The sequence below is a fragment of the Hibiscus syriacus genome, unplaced genomic scaffold (assembly GCF_006381635.1).
Source record: "Hibiscus syriacus cultivar Baekdansim isolate YM2019G1 unplaced genomic scaffold, ASM638163v2 tig00110912_pilon, whole genome shotgun sequence".
NCBI classification, from domain to species: domain Eukaryota; kingdom Viridiplantae; phylum Streptophyta; class Magnoliopsida; order Malvales; family Malvaceae; genus Hibiscus; species Hibiscus syriacus.
This window is the reverse complement of record NW_024062911.1, coordinates 1,113,773-1,126,854: the sequence shown is the minus strand read 5'-3', so window position 1 is coordinate 1,126,854 and position 13,082 is coordinate 1,113,773. Positions and strand designations below refer to the sequence as shown.

General features: G+C 32.9%; 1 pseudogene; it reads left to right on the top strand.

Moving 5' to 3' along the window:
• The first annotated feature begins 925 nt into the window (after window positions 1-925).
• On the top strand, window positions 926-2,913 carry LOC120146347 (annotated as a pseudogene).
• Window positions 2,914-13,082: the final 10,169 nt, after the last annotated feature.

Genomic DNA, 13,082 nt, shown 5'->3' with positions numbered 1-13,082 from the left:
ATTGGGGTGTGAAGCGTCGAGGTATGGGGGTAATTAAACATATAGCGCGGGGCAGGGGGCGCGTCTTTCTGACGCGTGGTAGATACACAGGTAAGGCGCGGCCCGTGATCTGCGCTATACCCACGTGTATCCCATGTAAGCATATAGCGCGATTCAGGGGACACGCCTCACCCCACGTGACGTCAAATCAGCATATAGCGCGGTGCAGGGGGCACGCTTTACTGCAAAGGGTGTTAGATCGGGAAATATAGTCTGACCGGTGTTAGATCGGTAAATATACCGATCACCGGTGATGTTTCGAGAAAAACGGCTATCGTTTGACTATTAAAAGTTATAAAATAATTTTTTGACCATAAGACAATATTTTGTTGAGTTCCATGGCTATTCAAAGTTACAAAGAGGTCACTCGATTATTCTTATGCTCTAAACTCGTCATTTTCTGTTAAGAAATTAACGATTGTCTGAGTTGGATGTTAACATGTTGACTAAGATGTGATAACATTTGGTCTCAGAATCGTTTGAGTTGTATTTTATGGACTCCCGGTTTATATTGTGTTATCAAACTAATACTTGAAATATTATGTTATCGAACTAGTGCTTAAAAGTAACGACAGTATCAGTAAACATTATTAAAATATAATTTTTTTAGATACTAGTCAATAAGTTAATATCTAATTCGTATGAACACCAAATTTTTTAATAAAAAATATGAATATAAATATTTAAATAATCTAATAATTATTTTATAACTTTTAATAATCGAAAGACGAAAAAAAATATCACGAACCGATCGGTATACGGTCCAGATTAAATCTAACGTGTACACCCACACTTGCTGTACCACAAAAACGCGAGCTTTAAAGAAACAAGTCAGAGAACACTGAAATCTGCCTACAATTTCTCCATTGTTTCTGATTTTCTTCCATTTCGTCTTTCTTTCAATATTCAAAAAGTTTCAAAGCGAGTAGTTGAGGGTTTTAGAATTAGTGTGGAAAAAGACGAGAAAACCAAAAGAAAATGGCTGAGCACGAAGAGAAGAAGCACGAGGAATCGTTCATTCAGAAGATAGCAGAGAAGATCCACGGCCATGATTCATTGTCTTCGGACTCCAATGACAATAAGTCATCAGAATGTTCGATCAAATTCAAGGTCTTTCGACTCTTTGGAAGAGAAAAGCCCGTCCACCACGCTTTCGGTGGAGGCAGACGTATGTTACGGAGACCCTTTTTCTTCAATCCTTGGAGCTGTTCACTCTATTTTTAAGGTCTTTTGAAGTCTGGGATTTAAAAATTCCGATTTTCATTCTGAATCAGATATGAAACCCCCATTTTCTTTATTGATCCCCTGGTGTCATGGAAGAGTTATTAGATCCGACTTGGTGATATGCATATAGCTTTCCATTTGATTAATTGATTATGTTTCAGCTTAGTTATGGTTTTTGATCAGTTATTTTGTTTTGTATTTTTCGTTAAATCTGTTTGTGAATTCTTAGATCTTTAAGGATTAGTTTTAGTAAAGTTCACTTTTTTTGTGTTACTTTGCGTACAAAATCTGGGATTATCTTATTTTATTGAAAGTTCGAAAACTTAGTATTATTGATATTTGTAAGTGATTATCATCAGTAATTGTCACCTCTTTCCTGCAACTTTTTTTTTTTGTGATACTTATGAGATGAAATTGGTGTGTAACAGCGGCCGACATTTTTCTGTGGAGGAACAAAAAGATTTCAGCTGGAGCTCTTTGTGTTGCAACTGTGATATGGGTTTTGTTTGAATTGCTTGAATACCATCTTCTCACTCTAGTGTCACTTGTTGATACTTGCTCTTGCATTGCTCTTCTTGTGGTCAAATGCTTTGCAGTTCATCAACAAGTAAGCTGCTACATTTTTTGTTTTTTTATATTGGATTCAGGTTTCTTTCCGCTGATAATAATCATGTAATGGTTTCTTCTTGAATAGGTCTACTCCACACATCCCGGAAGTTCAAATTCCGGAGGAACCGGTTTCGGAGTTTGCCCTGGCACTTAGGTTTGAGATTAACCGGGCTTTCACTGTCCTTCGGGATATTGCATCAGGAAGAGATCTTAAGAAGTTCCTCTCTGTATGTTGTTCTTCTGCTTTCTGGTTTTATCATATGTAGTTAATTATGTCTTGAAATTAAGATAGCAACAAAGTGATGTGTGCGTTATGCGGTTTGCTTTGTCCTAACCATTTCATTGATATGAAGATTTGAATTATTAATATGCATTTGACAATCATATTGAAATGGTACTGTGATTGCTCAGGTTATTGCTAGCTTGTGGGTCTTGTCTATTGTGGGAAGTTGGTGCGACTTCTTGACACTGTTCTACATAGGTATTGGAGTTGCTTCCAAGCACTTTGTTTTTTATTCCCCTATGAGTGTTATTGTTTCGTGGTTTAAGTTTTAATGGTTTTTTGAAACAGTCTTTGTGCTACTTCACACTGTACATGTGCTGTATGAGAAGTACGAGAACAAGGTAGACCCTTTCGCTGAGAAAGCAATGCACCAGATTAAGAAGCAGTATGCAGTGTTCGATGCAAAAGTTCTAAGTAAGATTCCCAGGGTCCCGTCAAAGGGAAAAATAAGGATTAGATTATTGGTGGAGATGTGCTGTTGCTAGGCTCGTTCAGAGGTTAGACATACATCTGATAACTGTGTTTTGTGAATCTGTTGTTAAATTTTATCCAGTGTCAGCTAGAACTCTGCTTTCATCCTTTACTTTTGTTGCGAGTGGGTTCACAATGTTGATGAATATTGTATCTTGTTTTAAATCATTGTTTTCACTGCATACAGAGTAGCCTGCCCACGGATCTATATGCTTATTTGACAAAATATGTTATCGTATTGCATGCGACATTGGGTTGATAACTTCTCTAAAAACTTTTATGGTTATCTTAATGATTCAGTTTGCATTGTGTTTAGGGAATGATCTAGCCCATTGATCTAACCCATTGATCTTTTATTATCTTCATTGGAAAGACCAAAAACCAACAGAAAAGTGATCAAAGCAGTTGATATGGTTTGAAATTCCAAGGACTTGAAACATTCTTTATCATTTTAAATTATCTACTCCACTTTCACGACCGGTTTGGCTTAAAATATAACGACACTAATGGTATTTAGTTCTTACAACTCCAATCCCCTCAATAAGCTCTCTTTCTCAAGTTTTACACTCGCACGCATACAGCATAAACCACTGTAAAATTGTAACACCCATAACCCGTATACTTAAACCAAAACGAGTTACAGATGTCATATTAGAAATTCAAAAGATTTCTTTAAGTGAACTGAGTAAAATTTTGTTTTATTCGAACATCTCAAATTTAAGAACTTGAACAAATATTATAAAATAATTATTCACAGAAAAATTATAATATAATATTGTTGGTTATCGATTCAAAACTAGTTTGAAGCAGTGAGACAATTATGTTTTATTTCATAAAATAAATAAGACTGTCTAAAACGTTTGATTTAAAACCCAAATTAATTTTTGTTAAACATAGTTTAATATCATAATATTTATTCATACTATTAATCATATTTAATACTAACTATATTAAGAAATTGCAGACATTTCAATCTTGTATACATGCCAGCTAAGACTTTTAGAACACAGTAGAATGTATCATTGTTACCTGTAAATATTTCCTTTGAGATTGATGTCAAATTCAGCTCCGTACTCCTTTTCTTCTTTTTTCCTATGCGTGAAAATCATCACACGCTAAGTATACATTTAGTGAGACAATCATATAAATATTCAAAGTAATGCAACATATAAATATAAATGAGTAATAATATTCAATGCAATGTGATCACTTTACCTGCATTCCAACCATGTTATCATAATTTAACATGATATAACCGGATATAAAGTTTCTTACCAATATACTTGCCATTTATGTCATAAGCTTATTTGCATGTTTATCATTTACTAACCAATAAACCATAGCCTAATTTAAACCCTGAGGACCCTGGGTATTCGAGTCAAATATATGCACAATAGCGCTTACACATAAGGTCGTGCCCACCATATGCACCGAAGTGCATTACACATAAGGTCGTGCCCACCATACACACCGAAGTGCATTACACATAAGGTCGTGCCCACCATATACACCAAAGTGCTTAATCGATATGCAGCTGCTGCTAGACTCTATGGCATGCCAATTATACCCTATCCCTCAATGACTTACTTGGGCATATAGTCTATTTTTTTTCCATCCATGGCAAAGTATATTATCATAACTTAACATTGGGCAATTCATACCTAAAATATCATTCATAATAAATATCATATTTGTTCATGATAAACATCATATGTAATGATCAGTGGTCAATGCATTTTATATTCAACATTTGACATATTTAGAATATGTTAAATATATGATATATGACATAAATATCATGCTGATATAACAAGGTAGGCTTCTCGCAAGTCCTACCCAATAATGTATAAAACGTCCATGAATAATGTTATGTATCCATTGCACTCACTTTGGCATTATATAAAAGTCAAAATATAAGCCTCACTAAGCTTTATCTTGATCATTTGATTCTAATTCGGTTAGAAATTCATATCTTTTGGTACACACTTCGAAATCAGTTTCCGTTTGTTCTAAATAAAGCTAGACTGGTATAATAGTCCAACGGTATAAAAATCATCCTCTAATAATTTTTGCATAATTTATGGTGATTTTCTAAACTTACTATCCATAACATAAATTCTAAGCAGGTTTCACCAATTTGCATTTTCAACTTGTTCGCTAATTCTATTAGCTCACCAAATGCACATATATACATGCATCACAAATCACATAACATTTGAGGAGTCACTCCTTACCATAGTAACTCTGTCACTGGCTCATCGCAAGCCAATGTTTGTTCAATAACATAAGTACAAATTAAATTTGCACTCACCTGGTGTCCTTTGCTTTCAAACTTCCCTTAGGATTTCATATTCCATCTTTAAGCTTTTCCTTAGCTTTGATATTGCTTGATCTTGATTTCAAGCACACAATCTAAATAAGCATCATTACCAAACATATACAAATTCAAACCAAATGTTAGAATCTTACTAACATAGACATACTTTAGAAAATAAATTCCTAACAATTTTTACGATGCTTATTCGATATAATTTCCATGTCACAACATAAATGTTGACCTTAATACTTCCAATTGACCATTTAAGTTCCTTTTTACCCCAAGTTCACATAAAATTTTCACTTAAGCTCCCAACCTTTTCATATTTGTGATTTAAACCTCAACTTTTACAAGCTTTCCAAAATAATCCAATTTCATATCCTAACTTCAGTTTCAACACTCAAACATTAATTTTCAGCATAGTACATCAAATATTGAACAATTACACAACAATCCACAATTTTTCCAAATTATTGATTTGGTACCCCGACTTTTCAAAATTACATAATGATCACCAAATTTTTCTAAGGCTTGTAGAATACTTCCTACATCATTTGCAGTCCTTACATAATTTTTCCAAAATTTTTCTCATCCATTTAAGCCAATGTCAAATACTTCAAAGTTCCAAGACTAGGGTTTTCATGATTTTGCTCGGTTTTGATTCGATTCAAGCATGAAATCAACTTCGATTCAACCTTATACAATCTCTACAATCAAATATGTAATTTAATTTCACCAAAACACATCTTCCCCTAAAGCTAGGGTTTGGCCGAAACTTTATATGTTCATATGATCATGTACAAGTGATTTTAATCATCAATCATGCTTAGAAATGATTCTACAATCTCAATAACATCAAAATCCTTCATCAATTCCATAAACCCTAATGTGAACATAAACCCTATAATTTGGGATCTTTAAACACAAACCAATTAGAAAAAATAATGGTACCAAATGATAGCGTTTTTCAAATAGAACAATTTTCTATTTTACGGGATGATCCAAAATCCAAAGGAAATTGCTCAAAAATGAAAAATTCTCTTACCTTGTTCATGGGGAGCACGAAATGTTCGCTTAAAATGGCTAAGTTTATATGAAATTTCTAATGAATTTCATGTCAATTTAACCTTTATTTAAGCTTAAATGAATAAAATATTTATTTAATGAGAAATGTCCATTTTGCCATTAATAGAACTTGATATTTACAATAATACCAAGGCACATAACCTTATCATCTTTCCAAAATCAAATATGAACAAAATATTTTACCCTTTTCCAATTTTATCAAGCAACTTTCCAAAAATTACAATATTACCATTTAAATCCAACGATCCAAATTGAACATGAAAATAAATTCTCAAATCCAATGCTCCATATTATTTTCCATCATTCCATATTATTTTCCATCATTTTAAAATGTGGAAATAATATTTCTAAGATTAATTTATCACCCTTCAAAATTTTCCCCAAAATTTCTACTAGATCTGATTTACTGAATTTTTACCGGACTTTAACACTTTCTAGTTTTAACACAATTTCTAGATCAAGAATCTGATTTCAATAAAGCCTCACTCAGTAAACTATTCATTTATGGAATAAAAATTATTTTTGGGAAAATTACCACTAAGTTCCCTAAGCTTCTCCTAATTTTTTACTTTAGCCACCAAACTTTCAAAATTTCCATTTTGGTCACTAACCAAAATTTTGAGGCATTACAATTCTCCCCCTTTAAGAAAATTTGTCCTCAAATTTTCAATACGTACTTGATGTAAATAGATAAGGATATTGTTTTTTCTTATCCTGTTTTTTTCCTTTTTTTTTCTTTCGACTATCTTTTTCAACCTTTGATTTCCCTGTTGAATTATAATAAATACTGGTTTTTCTTTTTCATAAGTCAAATCTGGTCGAATCTCTATTTCCTCCAGAGTGACAATATGCGAATGATCTGATTGATACTTCCTGAGCATCGACACATGAAAAACATTATGGATCTTGTCCATTACTGGAGGAAATTTTAGCTAATAAGTCACTGATCCAACTTTCTTTTCCTTTTTATTAATAATACTATAAGGTCGAATAAATCTCGGACTCAACTTCCCTTTACGTCCGAACTACAATACTTATTTTCCAAGGTGATAATTTAAGAAATATTTCTTTATCGGGTTCATGGTATTCAATCTCTTTTCTTTTCAAGTATGCACAATACTTTTGTCGATTAGTAACTATCTTGAGATTATCTTAAATGATATTTTCCCATTACAAGGTCCATTGTAACTCGTTCCAATTCCCACTAAGGGATAGAAATCAGTCACAATAATTTAAAAGGCACTTGATGCTTTACTTTAACTGACTGACATGTCAGCCATTTAGAAACAAGCTCGATGATAATTCTTTTCATACATGTTTCTAAACTCTTTTCTCAATAATATAAACATTCATCAGACTTAACCTTAAAGTCTTTAGTTTCACCTTTTTCTACTTGTTCTATATTTGACAAGCACGACAATTTTCATCTTTTCTTTGATGATCCTTTATTCGATCTCCAACACAGACTTTAAATTTAGTTCTACAATCAAAACACCATCTTACTTTAAAGGCAATCACGCATTCAAAATTCTTAGAATAGAAATGTCTTTCAGCTTTATCGTATCAGCCACCACATTAGCCTTTCCTTTTTGCAGTTGATAAGTACGTCATCAATCTTTAAGGAATTCAATCTATTTCATTTGTTTTCACTTCTTCGAGCTAACACATACTTTTGACTTTTAAGATTCATATATATATAACATCACTTACCATGTAGATAGTGGTGTTATATCAACAAAGTAAACACAAATATTTCCAACTAGAGATCGTGAGTCAAATAATTTATTTCATGATTCTATAGTTACTTTGAAGCATAAACCAAAACTTTTCCTCTTGTACGAACACGCATCCCAAACCATTATGAGTCTCATTACTATAATTCACATAATCTTTTCCTAATTATGAATACAGTGATGTTGAAGTTTATGTCAGTTTTCTTTTAACATCTCGGAGTTTTCTATGCACTTAACAGTCCAAATGAATAACACGTCTTTCCTCAATAGCTTGGTTAGAGGGAATAAAATCATCGAAAAGTTATTTATAAACCTTTGATAGTAACCAATAAATCCCAAGAAACTTTGAAATTTGAAAATACTATTTGGAATTTATCATTTGACTATATCTCATGCTTCCTTGATATATATTCTTATCCCTTTAACCGAGTCCACATGGCCATAGAATACAACCTTAGACAACCCACATTTACATTTGGTCAACTTAGCATGCAATTTTCTCTCTCGAATAGTTGGAATAGCTATACAAAAACAAGCATCGTGTTCTTCCATGGTCTTATAATAGATCACAATAACATCAATGTACACTACCATTAATTAATCCAAGATTAACTAAAATACTCGGTTTATCCAATCCATTGGTGTAGCATGAACATTCGTTAAACCAAACGACATTATCGCAAACTCGTAGTGTTCATATTGAATTCTGAAAACTGTCTTAGGAAGATATTCTTCCTCATCTTTAACTAATAATATCCCAATAGGAGATCCGACTTGTGATATATCAATGCACCTTTTTAAGTGATCAAAAGATTATCAATCATCAGAAGATGATACTTGTTCTTCTTCGTTACCTTATTTAACGTACGATAATCCATGTATAATTGCATAGACTTGTCTTTCTTTTTCACAATAACACTGGTACATCCCAGATGGCACACTTAGTCTTGTAAATCCCCGATCTTAAAATTCTACTACCTATGCCTTTATTTTTCTGAGCTCAGTCGAAGCCATTCGATACAACTATAAAAATAAATACAATACCTGATAACATCTCTATTGCAATTTCTACATCTCAATCTAGAGGTAATTCAGGTAACTTCTGTAGCTACACATTTGGATACCCTTTAACAGTTGGAATATCTTCCAACTTAACTAAGAAAGTTTAAGTATCCACCTCCTTTACTAAGAAGGTTTAACAACCTAGTAGCAATAAATTTATAACAATCGATTCTAAATCACATTAGAAAACAAATTTACTCTCTTTTCCTACCATAAATATCTTAAAACTTTTTGCTTCTATAAAATTCAATCGCTCTAAGCGATAATTCATTACAACATGGTAGGGGTAATCAATTCATTCCAAAAATTACCTTCGAAAGGTAATTCTATCAAGTATATTATAAATTAACACGTTGAATACTTACCAGGTAATTATTGTCTACTAATACGATTCACCCTCGCACTCTAGCCAAAAAGGTTAATCACACACATGTCATTTAGGATCAATTGTAGCAGAATGTTTTATTCTTTCATCAATACTCTACTTTTGCATAAATGAGGGTTTTCCTTAATCCAACATTGACACTTCCTATTGTGCCAATACATCATCTTACTAAACTAAACAGTAGAATGATGGTTAACATCATTACTATCACAATTAGCTTATTTTTGAACCTCCTGCTCGATCACGTACTTCAAACCCTCGAATATATACATAATTTTCATTCACTATTTTTATTCACTTTTATAAGTAAGGAGTGACATAAATTAAACCTTATAATCACCAAATTAGTAACAACGACTTCCTAGTAGCATGTATACACTTTTTAACTCAAAATAAGCTCGAATTAGTCCTGGAATCGACTAAACTTGTAGCTCTAATACCAATAAATGTAACATCTATAACCCGTATACGCGGCGAGTTACAAATGTCACATAAGAAATTCAAAACATTTCTTTAAGTGAATTGAGTAAAATTTTGTTTCATTCAAACATCTCAAGTTTCATAACTTGAATAATTATTATAAAATAATTATTCAAAGAAAAATCCTAATATAATATTATTGGTTACCAATTCAAAACTAATTTGAAGCAGTGATAGACAATTATGTTATATTTTCATAAAATAAATAAGATTTTTAGAACACAGTAGGATGTGATCATTGATACCTTTAAATATTTCCATGGTGTTTGATGCTAAACTCAGCTCCTTACTCATTTTATTATTTTTTTCTACGAGTGAAAATCATCCTAAGTATACACATAGTGAGTCAATCATATAAACATTCAAAGCAATGTAACATATAAATATAAATGAGTAATAATATTCAATGTAATGTGATCATTTTAGCTGCATTCTGACCATGTTACTATAATTTAACATGATATAATCAGATATAAAGTTTCTTACCAATATACTTGTCATTTATCCCATAAGCTCGTAAGCTTATTTGCATGTTTATCATTTATTAACCAATAAACCATAGCCCAATTTAAACCATAAGGACCCTGGGTATTCGAGTCAAATATATGTGCCGTATTCGAGTCAAATATATGTGTCGTAATGCTTACGCATAAGGTCGTGCCCACCATATGCACTGAAGTGTATTACACATAAGGTCGTGCCCACCATATGCACCGAAGTGCTTAATCAATATGCAATTGCTGCTAGACTCTATGACATGCCAACTATACCTTGTCCCTCAATGACTTACTTGGGCATATAGTCTATTTTTTTTCCATCCATGGCAAAGTATATTATCATAATTTAACATTGGGTATTTCATACCCGAAATATCATATATGTTCATGATAAACATCATAAATATCATATATCAGTGATCAATGCATTTTATATTCAATCTTTGACATATTTAGAATATGTCAAATATATGATATATGACATAAATATCATGCCAATATAAACAAGGTAGACTTATCACAAGTCCTACCCAATAATGTATAAAACATCCATGTATAATGTTATGTATGCATTGCACTCACTTTGACATTATATAAAAGTCAAAATATAAGCCTGACTATGTTTTAACTTGATCATTTTCTTTTAATTCAGTTAAAAATTCATATCCTTTGGTATACACCTCGAAATCAGTTTCCGTTTGTTCTAAACAAAACTTGTTGAAAACATTTTGACGTTTCAATTTAACAAATTAAGTATAAATGAATTTTTAAGATTTTACAAATGATTTTCTAAGTATATTTGATTTAATTACTCGAATATCAAATTATTACTCCAAGTCTTCAAGATCAATTTTAAACTTTACTAAATGTGTAAAATTGTGTTTTATACTTAATATATTTTTGAAACAATTTTCACAAAGTATTTTGAACCAAAATCAAGCCTAAAATCAAATTTTCAAAGTGATGCACCGATGCACCAATCCATGCATCGATGCACCATGGAATAAATTGAACATCGAATGCATTCCATGCATCGATGCACATACTATGCATCGATGCACTCGGAGTTTTATGAAAACATCGAATGCATTTGATGCATCGATGCACCACCCATGCATCGATGCACTCTGGCTATTTTGAAACATTGAATGCATTTCATGCATCGATGCACTCTTAGTGCACCGATGCACTAAGGGTCCAACGGTCAAAATATTTGAATTTTACACTTGATGCACCGATGCACCTTGGGTATGCATCGATGCACTGATGCTCCCAACTGATTTTATTAATTATTTTCACACTTAAACGACTCTATTGACTCCACTAATCATCCCCGACGTTCAGAATCATTTGAAGGTGTATTTAAACAAGCTTAGAAGCCATTGATCAACAACAAGAAAACACAAGAAACAAGAATCAAGAGAGAATCAAAGAGAAAGCATCAAACCTCAAGTTTGAGCATTTCAAGGCTATTTTTCATTCAATATTCATTTTGCTTTCAAGAACACTACTTGTACTCAATTGTTTTCATTTTTGAGTGTTCTTTTCTCTGTTCTAGAATTGTGCAAACAATCTACCTTGTGAGGATTTCCTTGTAAGTTTGCAAATTTTTAATCTTCTCTTTGAGAAAGAGTGTTCTCAATAATTGGGGTATATTCTTGAAGGTGTTGTAAGGTTATCTCTTTGGCCTCAAAAGAAAGAACAAATTAGTGAATTTGTTGGAAAATCCTTAGTGCAGATAGCTAAGGTAGTGGACGTAGACTTTGGTTGAGAAAGTCAAACCACTCTAAATCACTGTGCAAATCTTTTCAATTTTCTGTAAAAGCTTCCACCAAAATTTTAATTGCCAATTCACCCCCCTCTTGGCCAATTCCATCGATTGATTAACTCAATAATTGGTATCATAGCCTCACTCATTTGAAGGTTTAATCGCCTCTTGAGTCGATTCGGGAAGAGTTACATCGATTATCAAGTCATCAATGGCCTTTACTTCAAATGTCGACTCCGGTCTCGGTTCGATGCCCGTCAACAAGCCTCCTTTCTTTAATAGAGCTAACTATGCCTATTGGAAGAATAGGATGATGTATTTCATTCAAGCAAGTGACATGGGAGCATGGAATGTTGTAGAAGACGGATATATCAAGCCTCTCACCCATCCAAGATTATGGAGTGAAGGAGAGACAAGAATGTTCCAGCTCAACTCCAAAGCCATCCATATCATATTTTGTGCTCTTGGACCAGATGAATATGGAAGAGTTTCATCTAGTACAACCGTCAAATAAATATGGGATAAACTACAAGTCACTCATGAAGGCACCGACGAGGTAAAAGAATCTAAAATTAGTCTTCTAATACATAGCTATGAAAATTTCAAGATGAAACCAAATGAAGATATCAAAGCTATGACGGATAGATTCTCAACGATTATCAATGGTCTCAAATCATATGGAGAAATCATTTCAAACGAAAAGCTTTGAGGAAGTTAGTTTACTCACTTTCAAAATCGCGGCAATCCAAGAAGACATCAATCATCGAGGCTAAGAACCTAAAATCCTTAACTCTTGAAGAGCTAATTGGTTCCCTCCTCACTCATGAAATGATGCTTGAAGATGAGGTGGACCTTGATAAGATTGATGAGACACCAAAGGAGAAGGAGAAGAAGAAAAACATTAGAGTTGCTCTCAAATCAACAAAAGATAGGAGTGGTTTGGATGAAGATGACGATGACGAGGAAATGGCATTGTTTGCTAAACGGTTCAGAAAAATGATGAAACCTTACCGAGGAAGAAAATTCAAACGAAATGAAGGCCTAAAAAATGAACCAAAAGAGAAGGACCCTATCATTTGCTATGAATGCAAAAAGCCGGGGCATGTCAAATATGATTACCCACAATTG